At 46.6% G+C, this 10,927-nt stretch overlaps 1 protein-coding gene across 2 annotated transcripts in view; it reads right to left on the minus strand.

The window, feature by feature from the left end:
- The window catches only part of STON2 (stonin 2), a 150,826-nt gene extending 141,350 nt beyond the window's left edge, over positions 1-9,476 (minus strand). For both annotated transcript variants that reach the window (XM_033416828.2, XM_004262303.3), the window contains exon 1: positions 9,322-9,476. The gene's annotated coding sequence lies outside the window, so the exon portion shown is untranslated. The remainder of the gene's footprint in view (positions 1-9,321) is intronic.
- Between the last annotated feature and the right edge of the window lie 1,451 nt (positions 9,477-10,927).

Below are 10,927 nucleotides of genomic sequence, written 5' to 3' on the forward strand. Positions count from 1 at the left end.
TTCCTTCACGATGGCTTTGGATGCCATCTCTAGCTAGATGGAATAAACCACCACATAGAGGTTTCCAGCCCTGACTTCTCCCCTGACACCACTGATGCCCACAGAGCACCTTTACTTCAATGTCCAACAGGCCTCTCAAACTTAACATATCCAAAATTGAACTACTCTCTGTCTCCCAAAACCACTCCAGCAGAAGCCTTCCCCACCCAGGATGATGGCAGCTCTATCTCTCCAATAGCTCTGGGGAAAAAAAAAAAATCAAGTCATCCTGAACTTCCCTCTTCCTCTTACACTGTTTCTCTCATGTTCATTTCACAAAAAGGCAGTTTACAAACATATTTCTCATATGATTCTTTAAAATGGCAAACTCCACTAGTACAATTAATAATTATTTCATTTGCATGTAACTCATCATGAGTACCTTTACTAAAGCAGTCAGGTGAGCTTTATCCATCGTAGACAATGGAGCTTTATCCACTGTCTACCTACAAACAATGATGTTCACCTACTACTTTGTTTTTTATGTGTTATTTGATAAACACGTATGTAACACCTCCTATCTGTCAGCCGTTGATCTCAAAGTGCTTTACAACTCACTTAACTAACTCATGCACTCCTCAAAAGAACCCTATAAAGTAGGTACTATTATTATCCCATTTATTTAGATAAAGAAACTGAGGCACACAGAAGTTAAATAATGCCCAAGACCACACAATTCAAACCTGGACAGTCTGGCTCCAGAGTCCACATAAATGAACCTACCGTGTTATCTGGCTTTCTTATGGCCAGGACCTACCTCTGCCAAGTGCCCAGCCAGGACTGGCTGTACGTTCTCTGTCCTCTTCACAGGAGAGAAGCAACCAAATGACAGGGATCAGAGCCCCTAGTCCCATGAGCACAGTGCTGTGCGTGATGGATGGTGCAGCTAGAGGAGCTGCTGCAGACACGCCCACCCACCTATGCCAATCAGGCTGATGTGAGTGACAGAGACACGCAGAATTTACGCTAACAGATCCCCACTCCCCAACTCACCCCCTTTCTGGATGATACTTTATAACAAAAAATTTAAGGAGGACGAGATAGGGAAACGAAGAGAAGGAAGTGTGCTTCAACAGCCCTGCTGATAGTGTGAACTGAGGGAGCAAAAACAAGGGCCGTTTCCTCCCACAGGGATCTCTGTGGGTGTGGTCAGAGTACACAGACAGCCCCTGTTAACTCTTCCCAGCACTTTTCCTTTTGTTTCCAGATACAGTACAATAGTGACTAAGGGCACAGTTTCTAGAGCTAAGTGATTAAAAGAGGGTGCAAAGTCCAGGTCCACTACAACCTTTGACAAACTACTCAACTCCAGCCTCTGCTTGTCTCGTCTGTGAACTGAGATCCCACTCTTCCCAACCGTACAGAGCTGAGACAGAAATTAAGTGAGATAATACGGAGTGAACTGCTAGCAAAGGACCTGGAATTAGTAAAACTCAATGAATAATAGCTATTGATAGTGATTTTGATAATTTTGATTAAAAAAGTTTTTCACACCTTTCAACTGCTCAGAGTCTGAAGTGGAGGGAGATGGAGGGACAAGGAGTAATGCCAAAAAAAATACTTTATGTTTGGGACTTCCCTGTTGGCGCAGTGGTTAAGAATCCACCTGCCAATGCAGGAGACACAGGTTCAAGCCCTGGTCCGGGAAGATCCCACATGCCACGGAGCAACTAAGCCCGTGCACCACAACTACTGAGCCTGAGCTCTAGAGCTCGTGAGCCACAACTACAGAACCTGCGTGCCACAGCTACTGAAGCCCGCGCACCTAAAGCCCACGCTCCACAACAAAAGAAGCCACCACAATGAGAAGCCTGTGCACCACAACGAAGAGTAGCCCCCACATGACACAACTCGAGAAAGCCCGTGCGCAGCAACGAAGACACAACGCAACCAAAAATAAATTAACTTTTTAAAAAAATTCTTTATGTTTGGCAAAGATACAAGTCAAACTGTATTTCTGACAGCTCTGGGTTCACGAAACAGACAACATTTAAACAATGTATAACTGAATAAGCTATGGATCACCCCAGCCTTATCCACTTAACCACGGTATTATAATTTCCCTCTTTTAAAAACTTACGTCAGGAAAGACAGACAAACATATTCAGTTTCTAAAGCAAACAGAAATAAAATCTGTTTTCATTTAAAGCATCTCACTTTTTTTTTTTTTTTAAAGCAATTAGCTAACTTCAAAAGGCAGCCAATGGAGTGATTCTATCCTGCTGGTAAGTGTCTGGTGTCTCACTTCAAAGTTCAAGCAGACTGAAAGCCACTGATAGTCCTGCTATACTGGTTGGCATTTGGCATGAAAAGTGCTGAGATTGCTGTTTCATTCAGATGGGAGTGTTTGCACAGACCCACAGCACTGAAATGGTACTTTCTTACAGTGAGAGCCAGGATTAAGCCTGAAAGAGAAGGGTGTAATTATCTCATCCCCAGATTAAAATTAACGAGGACCTCTTGGGGTTACAGTTGAGGGCCTCCATGGGCTACAATAATAGATGGAGAAAATCTTAACTAAATGTCAAGGACCCAAGTTCTTAGAGCCACCATCCCTATGGAGATCTGCAAAGCAAATGACGCTGGGAACCACCAAATGTCAGGGAGGTGGGATCCAGGGATGTGGACGTGCCAGGGTATTCTTGCATGACTTTAAACAAGTCACTTGACTTTCCCAAGTCATTTTGCAAGTGGAGAGAGACCAACCACCTGCCAGTTTGACAGAGTTTATGATAGGATTAGATTGTATTGATAAAGTGGTGCGTCATCCTTAGCTCCAAAGTGCTTTCCTATTAATAAAATGAAATGTTAAGAAGGTCAAATGAGAGTCCAGTGTTACTCATCTTCTAATGAATCAATGAATGGCTTAATTTGTCAGGAGCTGTAAGCCGTCAGAATATTCGTTTTTGTTTTTGTTTTTCTTTTGCGGTACGCGGGCCTCTCACTGTTGTGGCGTGGGCCTCTCATTACTGTGGCCTCTCCTGTTGCGGAGCACAGGCTCCGGACGTGCAGTCTCAGCGGCCACGGCTCACGGGCCCAGCCGCTCCGCAGCATGTGGGATCTTCCCGGACCGGGGCACGAACCCGTGTTCCCTGCATCGGCAGGTGGACTCTCAACCACTGCACCACCAGGGAAGCCCCCGTCAGAATATTTGAATTAGATGGTCCGAGGGCGCTCAAGAAAGGAAGACCTCAAGAAGCTCAGGCTTCCCTTCTCCTCTCTTACTTGACCCCTTCACTCCAGATACAGAAGTCGAATCACAGTCCTAAACAAGCCTGTGCTGACCAGCAGAGCCACAGATCACTTAGGTCCATTCCCTAAACCCCAATGCTCCACCCAAATGCTACTTCTACCTCCGATCCAGTGCGACTGCTCCTCCATGAGCCTTCCCGTCCAGGACAACCTCAGAAAGATCCCATCTCTGGATTCACAGCATGCATACCCCCTTTTATTATATGCCTACTCTTGGCCTCACTGTTACGTACCTATTATTAATTTTGCGTAAATATTATGCCTTTTCTCTCTCAGATTAGAGGCCGTGTCAGAGGACTAAGTACTACACTTTTCTGAATTCCTCATGATGTCTTCCTCGGAGCCTTGCACCTAGAAGATGCTCAATGCCATTCACATGAAGCCACCTTCCAAAGATTTTACTGGGCCATTAGCAATCTGCCAAGTAGCTTCACACTCCTCATTGTGACTAAACATTGTAAAGAACATTGACCATCTGTTACCTGTTGGTGAGGCCACCTCAGTGCACACAAGTCTGCGTTGGTGCAGGGCCGGCTGAAGTGACAGAGGTGTACACAATGGACAAAAGATTCATGGGACTTAGAGTTTTCAATCCTGCCCTTCTTTTATCTGTCTATAGAATTTTGGTTGTTTCTATCTACGTTATTATATTTCAGAAAAACAACAATAGCACTGGAAATCTACCACCAGAAATTGCTAGACATTGAATATATATATGGTATACATTATAGCATTTATTCAAATAAACATAGAGTATACTAGTTATCTAGTTATTTAATATGTATGTTACTTAAACATCAAATTTCTGGATAAATGCTAAGCAACAGTGAATAGTAACACTTTCTAATGACTATGATCAGTGTTTTAAGTCCCTCCTGGCTAGTTTAAGTGTCCCTTTCCTCACTGGCTCTCACTCATGTCTAGGGTTTTGTTTGCTACATCTTTTGAAACTTTAGACCAAGTTTCCTGGAGACCTGAGATTGAGGGAACTGCAGGAGTTCACCGTACAGTTGCCCAAGAGAAGGTAGCACTAAGGCCAACCCTGCAGGAAGAGGGGAAACAGCTGGCCTTCCAAAATTACCTGGACAGGGAAACAGACAGATCTGACCAACAGAGCTGGCCTCAGGCCTGCTGGACAGAGGTTATGGGTCCAAGCTTTCACATCCCCCCTCTGGAGGTACCCAGAATCCTGGGGAATTCTCCCGTCTCCCAGAGCACACCGTTAAGGTGTCATTTGTCTGTCAAATCTCTATTAGGGGGCTTCTCTGGTGGTACAGTGGTTAAGAATCTGCCTGCCAATGCAAGGGACACGGGTTCGAGCCCTGGTGCGGGAAGATCCCACACGCCGCGGAGCAACCAAGTCCATGCACCACAACTACTGAGCCTGCACTCTAGAGCCCACGAGCCATAACTACTGAGCCCACGTGCTACAACTACTGAAGCCCGCGAGCCTAGAGCCCACGCTCCGCAACAGGAGAAGCCACCGCAATGAGAAGCCCGCGCACCTCAACGAAGAGTAGCCCCTGCTCACCGCAACTAGAGAAAGCCCGCAGGCAGCAATGAAGACCCAATGCAGCCAAAAACTAAATAAATAAAATAAATAAATTTATTTTAAAAAAATCTCTATTAGGAAAAGTATCTTTTCAAATCTCACTCACTTCACATTATAGCTTAGGCCCACCATGACATTTCTTACTTTATACAAATTTAATAGGCATAGAATTTCCAGTATATTCAACACCCCAATGGACCATTTTACACTCATGCCACCTTGAAACAAATACTGTAACCCGCTAGCTAGCACTCAAAATGTTGACCCTGAAAGTATTTCATTCATTCACATGGTGTCTGTTGGGCAGGCATATCACTGATTATCTAGACCCCAGTAGAGTTCAAACTTTTGTCACATCCAAGATTGAGAAAAATACAGCAAAAAGAAAACAAACCCTCACGATGCTTTATTTCTTCTGTCACGTTGTACACGCCAACATATTTTCTCCTTAACGTCTGATCTTGGAAGGCTCTCTCATTACAGGAATGCTCTCTCATTACAGGAGCAGTGAGTCACAGCTAAGGGAACTGTCACAACTTGCGCCAGCCATTAGTATAAGCCAAACCATGGATGACTTTGGGTTCTCAGGGGGTTATTTATCTAGGGGGGTTGATCACAATTTGCATGATCATACGGTACAGATGTTTATTCGTGAACGTGACCTCAAGAGAAGAGAGCAATTTCTTGGTCTGACTACTTTAAAATTCAGCCAAATGTCCACCCAGTGGGCCAACCCAGCTCCAAAAGATATCAGAGCAGTGAGATGGATCAGGGTGGGAAATACACTGGCCGACTTGAGTGCAAGGTCTGGAACCAGGCAATGTGCTTGCTGACAGGGAGTCAGGGCAGAATCACAAGGGAGGGGATAAAGCAGCACTTGCACACTTCTTACCTCTCAGAATCTGAGCTTTTTTCATTTCCTCACTGTGAGAATTGCATCTGCAATTCAATATACACCTAGAGACTCAGTCACTCTTACAGACCCCACTGTTTGTGGCCAGAGCCAGCCTTCAGCAAAACTGCCACAGGGATTATGCTGGGACCTTCCAGATTTTTTTCCTCCTTCCATTCTATTCCGGCCTTTCCCTCAACTATGTCTTAATTTCTCCCTTTAATTCAGTGGTTTTCAAAGTGTGGTCTCTGGGCCAGCAGCAGCAATATCACCTGAGCACCCCTCAGAAATGCTTGTTCCCAGGCATACTGGTTCAGAGACTCTGGGGGTGGGGCCCAGAAATCTGTGTTTTTTCAAGCCCTTTAGGTGATTCTAATGCACCCTAAACTTTGAGAACAGCTGCTTTAAGTGACAATTATAAAATAAGGACTTTAAGATGAGAGAGACATCCATTTTAGGAGAAGACTTGTTAAGAAGACAAGCCACCCAAGTGCCAAATGAGCCACTTCTAGGAGTGGACTCAAGTCATGTGACAGATAGTGAGAGATCTGCGGCTGCTGCGTTAGTCCGAGCCCTCATCATCTCTTACCTGTAAGTCTCACCTATTTCATTCTTCCCACTTTGCTACAAGAGATGTGTGCTCAGCCTGAACATTTGATCATACCAAACCCCAGCTTAAAATCCTTCAGCATAACACAACATTGTAAATCAACTATACTTCAATTAAACAATTAAAAAAAAAAAAACCTTCAGCGGCTGTTCCCTGCCCATAGGATAAAGTCCCAAAACCCTGGCACACAACCCAGGGCCCTGCATCATCTGCCTCTAGGACACCTTCCTGGCCTTGTTTCCTTCTGCACTTTCCCTCCTGATCAGCTCTGCCTCACGGGTTTGCAGGAGGCTTACGAGTCCCCATACCACTGACATCAGTTTTGGCCATGTGACTTACCTTGGCCAACAGCATGAGAACTACTACTTCTAAGCAGACATTAAGTACTATAATAGTTCTGTTCTGTCATGTTCTCTTTTTCTCCCTTTCCCATAAACAAGATTAGTATTGTCCCAGAAACAGGCTGTTTCTTAAGCCTTAATAGACCCCCAAATAAAGACAGATGAGAAGTAGAACCGAGAGTGACCTACCCTGGACATGCAGCATATGTGAGAAGTAAACTTTGGTGGTTGTAAGCCACTGAGATTTGGGGGATATTTGTTTATTTTGCCTAAGATGACTATTATAGCACTTCTGATATCCCATATCCTCTCTATCTGGACTTCTCCCCTCTGCCCTACCCTTCCTTCTAATCCCACCTCAACTCTGTTTGCACAAGAGAACTGCTCATTAGTCTACACTCAGCTCAAGTGTATCCCCTCAGTAAAGTCTTTTTTTTTTTTTTCTTTCCCAGGTACAGCCGATCATTCTCACCTTGCGGACCTCCTCTGCATGCTACAGATCTATAACTACATGCCCGGAACGGTGCTAGGAGCTTTCTATTCATTAGCACCATCCTTAGAACTCGTCCAAAAAAATGTTTTTTTGAGTCCTCATTTTACAACGTGAGAGACTTTGGCTCAGATAAACAAAGCAACTTGTCCAAGTTTCCCAGCCATCAGCCACAGAGACAGAGTTCTCACCAGGGGTGGGTCTGGCTCTGAACTCAGCAATCTTTCCCCTGCCCCACGCGTCTGTCTCCCTCCTCCAGCACGAAGCTTTCAAATCCTCCCACTCAGGTGAAGAGAGTAGGTCCCCTCATCAACACCTGAAAAGGCTGCTGAATTAATCTGACACTTGAAAGATTTGCATCTGGAAGTGGGCTTCTTACCCTCTGAGAAGATAATCACTATCTCTAAGTGGATGTATTTATTCTAAGCCTCCTGGCAAATGTGCTGGAGACCCTAGGAGAACTGGGGCCCTTTGTCTGCGCCCTTTCCCCAGGTCCCAGGTTATGCGGGTAATGTGCTGGAAAAGACAGGTTCCCACTAACATCACCCTAGAGAATTTTTGGTAAGGTCCTTTTGGGTTTGTTAGAGGGTAGGAAGCAAGTAAGTAGCAGAGGGCTCAGAAATCCAGCAAGTCTGATACACATTGATACTTTAGCTTTTAAAAAGACAAATTCATGGAGTGAAACGTTTATCTGACTTTTCAAATTAAACAAGGAAAGTGACACAGTGGCAAAGAACTGAACCAGACCACCCAGGTAGAAAATGGGAAAAAAAAAATCGCCTAAGGTGGGAAGTGCAACTTTGGGTTTCTATGAGCTGCTGGCATTCTGTTGTGTGGTTGGGCTGTTTGTCTGTTCTTTTCTTCTCTCTCTTTCCTTTTAAACTTTACTTGTTTAAGGGAGGAGTAGGAAGTATAAGAACCTTCACAGTTTCCCCCCAAATCAGCGATATTAATGAAAGATTCAACAAAGTACCATGATATTCTTTTCACAGAACATTCATACCATTTTTTTCAAATGTTACAAAGTTTTCTGATACTAATTGGAATCCATTTATCTCTCTCACCATTCCAATGAAGGTTTTTGTTTTTTTTTTAATCCCAGGACCTTTAAATGACACCATCCTTAACATTATTAACAGTATTTTTCCCTTTCAAGTGTAAAAAGCTGTTCAGAGCTCCAAATAGTCACTGGGCCGGTTTGGACACGTCTGATTTACTCTTTAAAAGACCATCCACTCCGTATAATAAATACTAAGAGCCAGCGTTTATTGAGTACTTAGCGCTGTCCTGAGTGTTTTTCAGCATTGGCTCATTTACTCCTCAAAACAACTCTATCAGGCAGGTAAAAGCATTGTCGTGCTTTACAGATTAGAAGAGTGAGGCACACAGAGCACGAAGGACCTGCCTAAGAGAAAAAGAGACAGGCAGAAGCCACCAGCTGCACCAGAGCACAGTTAATGATTCACTCACAGCCCTCGGGCAGCTCCTTTTAGTAGAGGCTGCAACACACGGACACACACACACACACCACATCAACTCTCTTCATCTCAGTGAGAGGCGGGTGTCCTGCAAATTGCTTGGCAACGCGAGGAGGAAACTCCATCCAAAGCCCGGGTCCGCCGGGTCCAGGCCGCCTCTGGGCGCTGTCCAGCGGGCAGCGCGCCTGAGAGGCCAGGCTGGGGTCCTGTCTCCGGACAGCCCGAAGGTGGGGCAGAATGCCAAACCGGGATTTCTGGCGCAGGGGGACGGGGGGGGGTGTTGGGGGAGAAAAGCACCGTCCGCAAGTACACCTGTTGTCGCCTCCCTTACTCAAGCCAATGAAGACGTCGCGGGGACTCAGATCTCGGGGAAGACGCCCACTGGCAAACAGCGTCTGTGTATGAGTGTGGGTGTCGCAGGTGTCTTGTCCACCCCCGCCCGCCTTAGGCCGACTCACCTCACTCCCTCTCACCCCTGGACGGCGGCGGCTGGTGGAAACGCGTCTCCCGGGGTCTCCGGCCGAGGTAGGCGTCAGGGCGCTAGGGGCTCGGGCAGCGCCAGCGGCGCTAGGACCTAGCGGCCAAGTCGCCCCCCGCCCGCTCCACCTGCGGGGCCCCTCTCCCCGGGCACGCTCACCCTCCCCGTGCGGGGCGCGGGCTCGGTTACCTGTGACGCCGCCCGCAGTGTCCAGAGAATCGGCTGGAAGGTCGCCTCGGCAAAGGGGGCTGGGCTGGCCCGGGGCTCCCAGTCCGCAGTGAGGCTCTCGCCGCCCTCCCTCCCACCCAGCCCCGCCGCCCGCTCCACAGTCTGAGCTCGCTCTGCGCCCGCCAGCTCCCGGCGCCGCTCCCGCCGCTCCTGATTGGCCGCAGCTCGCGCCCGAGCTGCGCCCTGATTGGGCAGCCGGGAGCCGGGGCGGTGGGGCGGGCCGGGCGCCGACCGGACCTGCTCCCGGCGACCCTCGCACAGCAGCCTCGCATCGCCGCTGCACCCAGATGCCCCAATCCAGACGCTGAAACCGGGATCCTTCCCCTCCGCGCGAGTGGAGTCCAGGCACGGGGCGGAGCAGAAAGCGTTGTTGCAAAGTAGCAGGGGGATGGCAGGGAGTGGAGATCGCCTAGGAGTCTTCTCCCACACCGCGTGTCAAGGCAGGACGGTAGAGATCATTGCTTCTCCGGTGTCGCTCCTACATTTGACTTCACGTTCATTTAATACTTTTACTATAAAAAGGGCGTAGGACGCAGGGCAGTAGCTTATAAACAGTGGGTGCCAAATTGTGTTCGTGGACCCAAATCGTACTTGACAAGCAATCTTTTGTGGTGCAACCAGAGCTTGCAAAGAGTAAGCGACTTGTCCAAGGTCCTAATCACGTTAACAAGTTATTAAGGACGAGAAGGACGACTAGATCTTCCTTTACAAGGAATTTATACCTAGCTAGGGAGATGAGCCTGAATAATAATAATAACAACAACATCAACCCTAACGTTTCCGTGACGCATATTATTTGCCAGTCACTTTTCCAAGTATTTTACATATATTAATTCAGAAATACAGGAAACATCTGTCATAAGGATGTCCACATGTCCCGTGTGGACAAGTGACATCAGCTCTGAGTATGGAGAGATTTTCATCTGGAAGACACACTCAGTAACTCCACACTGCGATGGAGAGGCACAAGTTAGAATGGAGAGGGATTGTTGGGAATAAAATTATTTCCATCTTCATTTCTTCTTGCATTTCATAGTCTTTAGTCCTCCCAACATTTTCTCCCACCTGCAATGAACCTTTCTAAAGACTAAAAACAACTACTGTAAATCAGGGTGCTCCCAGAACTTTGTTCTACCGCTCAGAAAAGGACGCCCCCGCAAAACACCCAGATAGACAATGAGTAGAAATAAATAGCAGTTTCTATTTCAGGAACTTTGACTTTGGCTGCAGTAATGTCTTCCTGACAGCAAGTATGTAACCATTTTCCTGCAAGTATTTCCCCCAGTTCTAGCTTCCTATGTTGACAGAACCCTTGAGTGAGAAATTTAGTTTGATAAAGAAGATAAAAGACCCTAGTGAAAACCAGCTTGACCCATTCTAAACAGCCTGATTTTTGCCCTCGCGTGAGCTGAAAGACGTTCACTTTGAGGAGCCCAAGACTCCTGGAGGAAATTAGCTCCGTTTTCTCCAGTTTATATCAATGGACAATCAATTCACTTTATATTGAAAAGATGTACTGGGCATAGGTGAAGCCTAAGCCTCACCTGGTAAAAACCTGAGGGCACAA

This window comes from Orcinus orca, chromosome 2 (genome assembly GCF_937001465.1).
Source record: "Orcinus orca chromosome 2, mOrcOrc1.1, whole genome shotgun sequence".
Taxonomy (NCBI): Eukaryota; Metazoa; Chordata; class Mammalia; order Artiodactyla; family Delphinidae; genus Orcinus; species Orcinus orca.